Consider the following 8,763-nt stretch of genomic DNA (forward strand, 5'->3'; position numbering starts at 1 on the left):
CATGTGAGTTCAAGACCAGTCTAGTCTATATGGAAAGTTCAGGCCAGCTAGGACCACAGAATGAGACTGTCCTCAAAACTAAAAGGTTAAGGGTTCTTAAAGTATTTTAGGAAATGTCATTTTATTTTGTAGGTCTCCTGTTCATAAAAATCTGCTCATGGGGCCTAGAGAGATGGCTTAGTGGTTAAAAATGAGTACTGCTTTTTCAGAGGACCCCAATTTGGTGCCCAATTACCTGCTGTAATTACAATTCCAGAGGTTCTGATACACCTCCTACCCTCCTTGAGCATCTGCACATATATAGGGTACACACAGACGATTTTTAAAAATAAAAATGAATCTTGAAAAAAAAAATCAACTTGCTCATAAGAGCACCAAAAAACTTTCCAAATCACTTTCTACCAGTAGAAATAAAATTTGATACATTTTGGTATATGAAAGTCAATAATGCTGTGTTTAAATCTTCTTAAAAACATATAAGAACAACTTTCAATGTCAGTAGAGCCTAGAATAGGTTATACTTTTTGTTTGTGTATATAGACATGCACACATGCATATACATTTATTTATTTTAAACGTTATTATAATAGCAAATAAAAAAAATCACACACCAAAATTGACTAGACCCAAAGACTATAAAACTCTGAATTTCTACACAGAGTGACCATTTAGAAAGGAAAATGGAACTTCACATTGAATTTTATTCTTTAGCTAGTGAATATATTTTATGTGCTACCAGCAAAACAAACAATATCCATGACAGAGAACTAGAAAAACAACTAACTTTGTATCTTCTTTCATAATTCATGTTCATTACCTACATTAATTCTTCCTTATTACTTAATATTTAGTCTTTCTTGTTCTCTTTTCTACATGTTGTACTGTACCCACATGTATATTTATTTACATATATAATTTAATAATATGTTAATGCATAGTATACATATATTATTGGCTAGATTCTACATGAGGGAGAACATGAGTTATTTTTCTTTCTGAGATTATGTGGTCTTGTTTAATATTAAATATCCTAAGTTTAGCCATTTTTCCTTCAATTTGGGGAAGGTTGAGATAGGATTTCTCTGTGTAGCCCTGGCTGTCTTAGAACTCACTCTGTAGACCAGACTGTCCTCAAACCACAAGAGACCCACTTATCTCTCTGCCCTCCAAGTGCTGGGATTAAAGGTGTGCTTTATTGTCTGGCTTTTCCTGAAATTTTTGTAATTACATTTTTCTTTAGAGCTGAATGGTATTCCATTGTATATTTATATAAAATTTTTATTGTCCGTTCATGTGTTGGTAGACAAGTAGGTTCATTCTAATTCTTTACTTTAGTAAATAAAGTAATACACGTGGGGATGCAGATATTTCTGTGGTAGAATATAGTTTTCTGAGTTTGTGCCTAAGAGCAAAATAGCAGGGTCATATGGTAGTTCTATTTTTAATTATTTCAGAAATTCCAAGCAAATTTCCACAATGGCTGTACTAATATGTATTTCCACCAATGGTGAATAATCAACCCTTCCTCACCACATCCTCTCCAACATATGCCAAGTGTATTGGTGACAGCCATTCTGATTGAGGTGAGGTCGTTATCGCAAAGTAATTTTAATTTTCTTTCCCCTGATGGCTAGGGATTTTGAACATTTTTAAAAATAGTTATTGGCTATTTGTATTTTCTTTCTTTTCTTTCTTTTTTAATTTGTGTGTGTGTGTGTGTGTGTGTGTGTGTGTGTGTGTGTCCCGGTTTATTTGCCCCTTTGCTAGTTGACAATTTTGTTTCCTTGGTATTGAATTTCTGGAACTCTTTGTAAAGCTGCATATTTAGTCCCTGGTCTAAAGTGTAGCTGGTAAAGATTTCTCCCATAGGCTGGTTTGCTCTGCTAATTGTTTCCTTTTCTGAATAGAAACTTTGATTTTGAAAAGACTTCTCAACAAAGCTCTGCTCTTCTGGAGCTGGCTCTGTAGACCAAGGTTCATTGATCTCCTGCCTCTGCCTCTCTAGTGCTGGAATTAAAGGTGTACACCATGATGCCTAACCCAAATTTTAAGTTGAATTTTGTACTAGATGAAAACCTTGCTCTTCTACAGAGGCAGGATTCCTTTTGCCATGCTTACCCGTTTGTTGAACAGACACTCTTTTCAGTATGTATTTCTCTTTTGTCAAAAAATTAAGTGGGCATAATTTTGTTTTTTTTTTCAGGTAGTCGTTGCCACTCCATTAATCTTCCCTGATTTTTATACCCTCATCAGGTTCTCTTTATGACTGACTATAATAGCCCTGTAGCATAATTTGAGGTTGAGTGTTGTAATGGCTCTAGCATTCTTGTTACTTCTTTGGTTATTCATGGTCTTTTGTGGTTCTATATGTATTTTTGTATTGTTTTTTTTGCTAAACTTGTGAAATAGAACAGAATTTTGATAGGTTTTGTATTAACTTTAAATTAGTTTTGGTAGTATAGCCTTCCCATAATATTAATTCTGCCAAACTAGGAGCATGGACTCTTTCTGTTATCTGTTATCTTCTGTAATTTTTCTCTCTTCTTGTAATTTTTCTGTCTTGAAGTTTGTTTTGCTTTCACTTCTTTGATTAGATATATTCCCAAATACTTAAATTTGGCATGTGTGTTTGCATGTATATTGTGGAGTATTCATGAAGTTCATAGGACAACTTGGGGGAGAGTTGGTTCTCTGTTTCCTGTGGGTTCCAGGTTAAACTCAGGTTGTCAAACTTGAAGACAAGTGCTTTTATTTTGATGAGCCATTGTGCTGGCTCTGGGACTCATTTTGGAGCTCAAGTTGGACAGAGGTAGGAGGATCACAAGTCTGAGGCCAGCACAGTCTACAAAGCAAGTAGCAGGCTACAGAGAGACCCTGTCTCAGAAAACAGAGTTGCAGTTAGAGCATTATTGGCAGTTAAGAGGCTGGCTGTTCTAGAATACCTGGGTTCAATTCCCAGCATCCACTTGGAGGCTCAAACCATCTGTAACTTACTTCATGATCTTACACTTTCTTTTGGCCTCTTTGGTTCTAGGCACACAGTGGTATACATAGGTACATATAGGCAAAACCTTCTTACATATAAAAATAACTAAATACAATCTTGATGAATGGCCACCCGTTCTACTATTCTCCTTCTACAGCCATATGGGAGACCACAGCTGGGCTGCATCTGTGAGTTACACAATGTTTGAAGGGGACAGTGTTGGAGATTCTGCCCACGGGAAGCCATCAATGGTGGGCAGATTTTTCCATGGCTTGAACAGATTTATCAGTCCTGGCTGGGCGGTTCTACCCTTACACAGTTATCTGCTGGGTTGGGACACTGAGCCCGAGTTTTGTCTACGTGGAGTTTACCTGTTACAGGATTGGTACTTTATGACCTATTCCTTGGGAACTTACTACCTAAACCCTTTCATAATGTTCTTTTCTCGAAAAATATAGCCTTCCTTGATGGTAGACTCAAATAGCAACCCTTCATTACCAACCAACTAATGAGGAGTTTAGTTCCTTCATTTGAAAGCTTCCAGAATTAAAGTTGTGACATGCAGCTACAAAAGGCATTCTTGTGGCTAAGGTCTGAGTCTTCATCATGCTTTTCTGTATCACAGCGGAGAGGCAAACAATGCATACGATTAACACAGAAAGGGGAGTTACAAAGGGAAGGATGACCGGCTCCTTAGAAGCCGGACTGAATTGGTCACATATATTCAAGATCGGTTTTGAGCCATTGTAACAATGCCTTTTTCACATTAAAAGGTTGATTGAGAAGAAGCTGAATTTTGAGAAGTCTCAATAATTTGTATTTGAAATACCAGATTCTTGGAAAAACTGATATTTAAACCAAGTTGCATTGATTTCTTTTTTAGTGATGAACAGATGTTTGAAACAGACAGAATTGTACTGACCATAGCCCTGGGAGGCCAAACAGGTGGCAGCCCAAGAGAACAGGAGGGAAGATGGGATGCAGCCCTGGGGAGGTGCCTTCCTAACCATGATGAGGTCACTCCTCTGTGCTAGAGGGACATGCCAGCCTGCTTCCTGCTTCCTGCTTCCTGCTTCCTGCATGTGAAAAATAATGTAATGCTTTGAGGGTGGTCTTCACATAGCTCTGTGGGGTTCCTGAATTCCATCTCACTAGAGATGCTCCTCAAGTTGGCATCTGTCAATGACTCAGAGCTCTGTTCTGAACTATGATTGCTTTTGAGGGCCTGGAATTATAAATACATATTATATCTTAATTGTTTGAAAATTTTGCTTTTTTTCCTTAACGTTGATGATGGGTTAATTAATAGTTTGCAAAATTCAGGGCAGAGAATTTCCATAATGTAATCAGTTCCAGGAACATGTCTGGGCATAGTAAATATTCAAGGTTTTTTTGGTTTTGTTTTTTTAATGGTTAAGGGTATTGATCAAAAAGTAGTATGAACCTGAACCTCTGGGATCTAGCTCCCAGAAACTGAGCCACCAACCAAAGAACACACAGGGACTGGAATGAGGCCCCAGCACATATGTAGCAGATGTGTAGCTCAATCTCCCAACAACTGGAGCAGAGCCTCTCTCTACAACTGTAGCTTGACTGTAGTATTCCGTCCCCAACAGGGCTGCCTTGTCTGGCCTCAGTGGGAAACGATGTATCTAATCTGGCAGAGACTGCCAGTTGGGAGGATATGGAGGGGGACATCCTCTCAGAGAAGGGGAGAAGGGATGAGAGGAGGGTCTTAATGAGGGGAGCACTAGAAGGGAACAGTGCTTAGGGTCTAATTAAAAAAAGTAGTTGTTATGGGAAAGGATGTTGATATAAAAGATAAAGTATCTCCTCTTATCTAACAAAAAGAATGTTTTAAGTGATAGGAGAGGAATGATTACCAGATTGTGTACATAATAGCCTGTCTAGTGTTATCAGCAAAGAAGGAATTTCTTGTTCAGAAAAAAGAGACTACATAGCCTGTTTTCTCAGCAGGATAAGATCCCAGGGAGGCAGAGGCAGAAGGATCAGGAATTCAAGATCAGCCAGGGGTGCAAGAGACCCTGTCTCAAAAAGCCAAATAAACAAAGAATGTATGTTTGTTATAGAGCTTTTAAATACTCAAGTGTCACAGCATATTACCTTTGCTCCAGTTTCCTTATCTATAAAAATAATAGTGCTTTTAGCATCATTTTGAGGATTAAATTAGATGGTACATGTAATACATTTAGTACATTTAGTCTCTTTCTTCCTCTTGTTTTTGTTGGTGGTTGTGGTAGTAGTTTTTTGTTTTGCTTTCAAGATATGATTTCTCTGTGTAGCCCTGGCTGTCCTGAAACTCAATCTGTAGACCATACTGGCCTTAAAGTTAAGAGATCTGCCCCCTCTGCTCTTGAGTGTTGGGAATAAAGATGTGCACTACCACCCAGCCTTAGAATTATTCTTTATACAGAAAACGTACTCATCTATCTTTTATTACTGTTTCAAAACAGGGTCTCTTGTAACTCAGGTTGGCCTTGAATTCAGTATACAGCTACTACAACTGCTTAAATTATAGGCAAGTCTCACCATTCTTGTTGAAGAGCCTCTATATTTATCAAATTTAAGTTTTAGTAGTGGTGATTATATAGTGTAAGTAAAACAGGGTGTTTGATGTTGTAGCTTGTGGAGTGTGGTGGCTTGTATGAAAGTGGACTAGCAGTGAGAAGGGGATTGAGGTGAGGATATTTATTTTCTATTATATTTCAGAAGATGTTGGGGATTGAACATAGGGTATCATGTGTGTAAATAGTCTACTATTAATCTATACTCACAGTCACTAGAATATTGGGGTGTTGTTTTGTTGTGTTTTAAGAGTTTTAGTTTCCTGGTAGTACAAAAGCAAAAAATTGGAAATTGCCCTGGCTTGCCTTCTACTCATGGAGTTCTTCCTGCGTCTACTTCCCCAGTGCTGAAATTAAAGGTGTGTACCAGCCCAGAATGAATTTGGAGTCAGTCTCTGTCTCTGTCTCTGTCTCTGTCTCTGTCTCTGTCTCTCTCTCTCTCTCCCCCCCTCCCCCTCCCTCCCCCCTCTCAATCGGTCTGTCTGTCTGTCTGTCTGTCTGTCTGAGGCAGAGTTTCTCTGTGTAGACTTGGCTGTCCTGGAACTCACTATGTAGACCAGGCTGGTTTCACACTCAGAAAAGGCTTGCATTTCCACCTCCCAGCTTGATTTTGGTATTTACTTTTTAGATTGTTCATTGTTGTATAGAAGCAAATTCTTTTTGAGTATTGATCTTGTACTTTGTACTTCATTAACTTTTTGGTTCTTTCTAGAAGATAAGGACATCTGTGAGCAGACAGCTTTAGTTCTCTATTCTCTTTGGTGCCTTTTATTTCTTTTTACTGTGTGGTGTTTTTGGTTTGTTTGTTTGTTTGTTTGTTTGTTTTTTATTGTTTATATAATACACTTTGATTCTACTTACCTCCACCCATTACCAATTCTTCCCCCTAACTACTGTTAGTTTCCCCCTCCCTGAAAACGTTAGGAATTGTCTAGGAGATGATTTGACCTTGCTTGAATAGAAACTGATTTGTTTTTTTGTTTTGTTTTTATTCATTTTTTGCTAACTCCTTGGGTCTTACTTAGGTGGGAGGTTTCTACCTTTATCATGCTTGGACTCAAATTTATTTAGGAGCTCAAAATAGCTTCTGAACAAAGACTTGAACCTTGGACCCTCAGATTAAAAATCTGATGCTCTATCAACTGAGCTATCCATACATATGCTTACCTGGTTCTTAATGTTTTTAAAATGTTTATTTTTATGTGTTTGGATGTTTTGCCTGCCTGTATGACTGTATACCATGTACTGTGAGGTTCGAGTTGGACCTCTAATGGAACCCCTTGAATGAGACTCACGAAGGCAGTGATCAATGCAAAAGCAAGAGGTTTATTATTCCAGCACGTTGGGGTCGCCCCCTTCGAGAGGGAGACAACCCTGAGCAGACTCTAACAGGGAGTTATATACCTTTGATAAGGGCAGAATTCAAATAATAAGGGCAGAATTCAAGCAATTGTAACTAGACGGTACTATTGGTGGGGCAAAGCAACCTTCAGTCTGACTGGTGGTCAGTGAACTGTTTGAGACTTTCCACAGGGGTCAGTTGGGAATCACAGGTGGCTTTGTCTGATAGTTGGCTTGTAGTTGTTCCAGAAACTAAGCTGGGTCTACTTTTCCTGGAAGGGAAGGGCCTTAGTGCTAGGAGGTTTGTGGTGGGATTTTCCCACTGGCCTTAGATTGACCCCAACTCCGACTCTTTCAGTACATGCAGTGCCCAAGAGGAAGGTCTTGGATGTTCTAAGGCTTCAGGTACAGATGACTGTTCGTCATCATGTGACTTCTGGGACTTGAACCTAGGTCCTTTACGAAAGCAGTCAGTACTCTTATCAGCAGCTGAGTCATCTCTCCAGTCCCTGGTTCATAATCTTAAAGGGGATGGATTCTTTACTTTTTCCCTATTAAGTATGAAGTTGAATGGATTTTTTAAAAAATAAAAATAGAGGGAATTCCCTTATACGTTCTTTGGCATGTTTTATTTTAAAAGATCACTGAGTTTTGTCAACTATATGTTCTATATTTATTAAAACAATTGTAGAGTTATTTATTTATTCGGTTTGGTTATTCTGTTGCTGTGGTGTGTTATTTGTTGCTCTGTATCTATTTAACAAACTTTGCATTCCGGGTAAATTCAAATACAATTCCTAGTATATATTTAAAAATATACTTTTCAATAAACTTCCGTTGCTGCTCTATCCTCTTTCTTTCTGAGCTGATAGTGTTCCTGCAAACATGGTGAACATTCCTAAGACCTGAAGGACATTCTGCAAGGAATGTGGGAAGCACCAACTACACAAGGTGACACAGTACAAGAAGGGCAAGGATTCTTTGTATGCCCAGGGAAAGCAGCATTATGACAGGAAACAGAGTGGCTATGGTAGACAGACTAAGCCCATTTTCCACAAAAAGGCTAAAATTACAAAGAGGGTGCTGGCTATTAAGAGATGCAAGCACTTTGAACTGGAAGGTGACAAGAGGAGAAAGGGCCAAGTGATCCAGTTCTAAGCTGATTTTTTTTTTCTTTTTTTTCGGAGCTGGGGACCGAACCCAGGGCCTTGCGCTTGCTAGGCAAGCGCTCTACCACTGCTAAGCTGATTTTCTTATGAAGACAATAAAGTTTTGACCTTTCAAAATAAAATAAAAATATACTTCTCTTGATCTTGTTGTTTTTTAACTTACATATCCATATTCAAAAGAGATACTGGTAATTTGTTTTGTTTTGTTTTGTTTTTTTACTGTTTTTCCTTGTAATTTCTGTGGTTCATTTTGTATCAGGATCATACTAGCCTCAGAGAATGAGTTGGATAGTAAACCTTCTAATTTTTCTTTTTTTAAAATTCGTGAAGAATTAGTGTTCTAAATATTCTAGAATCTGTCAGTGACTTCATCTGCTCTCCAGGTTTTACTAGTATATAGTAGATTGTTTTCTTTGAGACATGGTGTCCCTCTAGCTGGGGATGGCCTGGAACCCACTTTGTGTATGTCCAGGCTACCCCTGAATTTATGTTAATCTTAGCTGTCTCACTTGGTTGTTTGCACACCTAGCTAGAGAATGTGATTGTTGGTTCAGTCTCTAGTTGCTAGAGGTCTTCAGATTTCTGGTCTGTTTCTGTACAGTTAGTAATAATGTTTTCTGTTTCATTTATGATTCTACTAATTTAATATGTCCTCTCAATTTTTCATGGTTAATGTTTCTCT

General features: G+C 38.2%; 1 pseudogene; it reads left to right on the plus strand.

Moving 5' to 3' along the window:
* The first annotated feature begins 7,797 nt into the window (after positions 1-7,797).
* LOC116911459 lies at positions 7,798-8,070 on the plus strand (annotated as a pseudogene).
* Positions 8,071-8,763: the final 693 nt, after the last annotated feature.

This window comes from Rattus rattus, chromosome 10 (assembly GCF_011064425.1).
Source record: "Rattus rattus isolate New Zealand chromosome 10, Rrattus_CSIRO_v1, whole genome shotgun sequence".
NCBI lineage: Eukaryota > Metazoa > Chordata > Mammalia > Rodentia > Muridae > Rattus > Rattus rattus.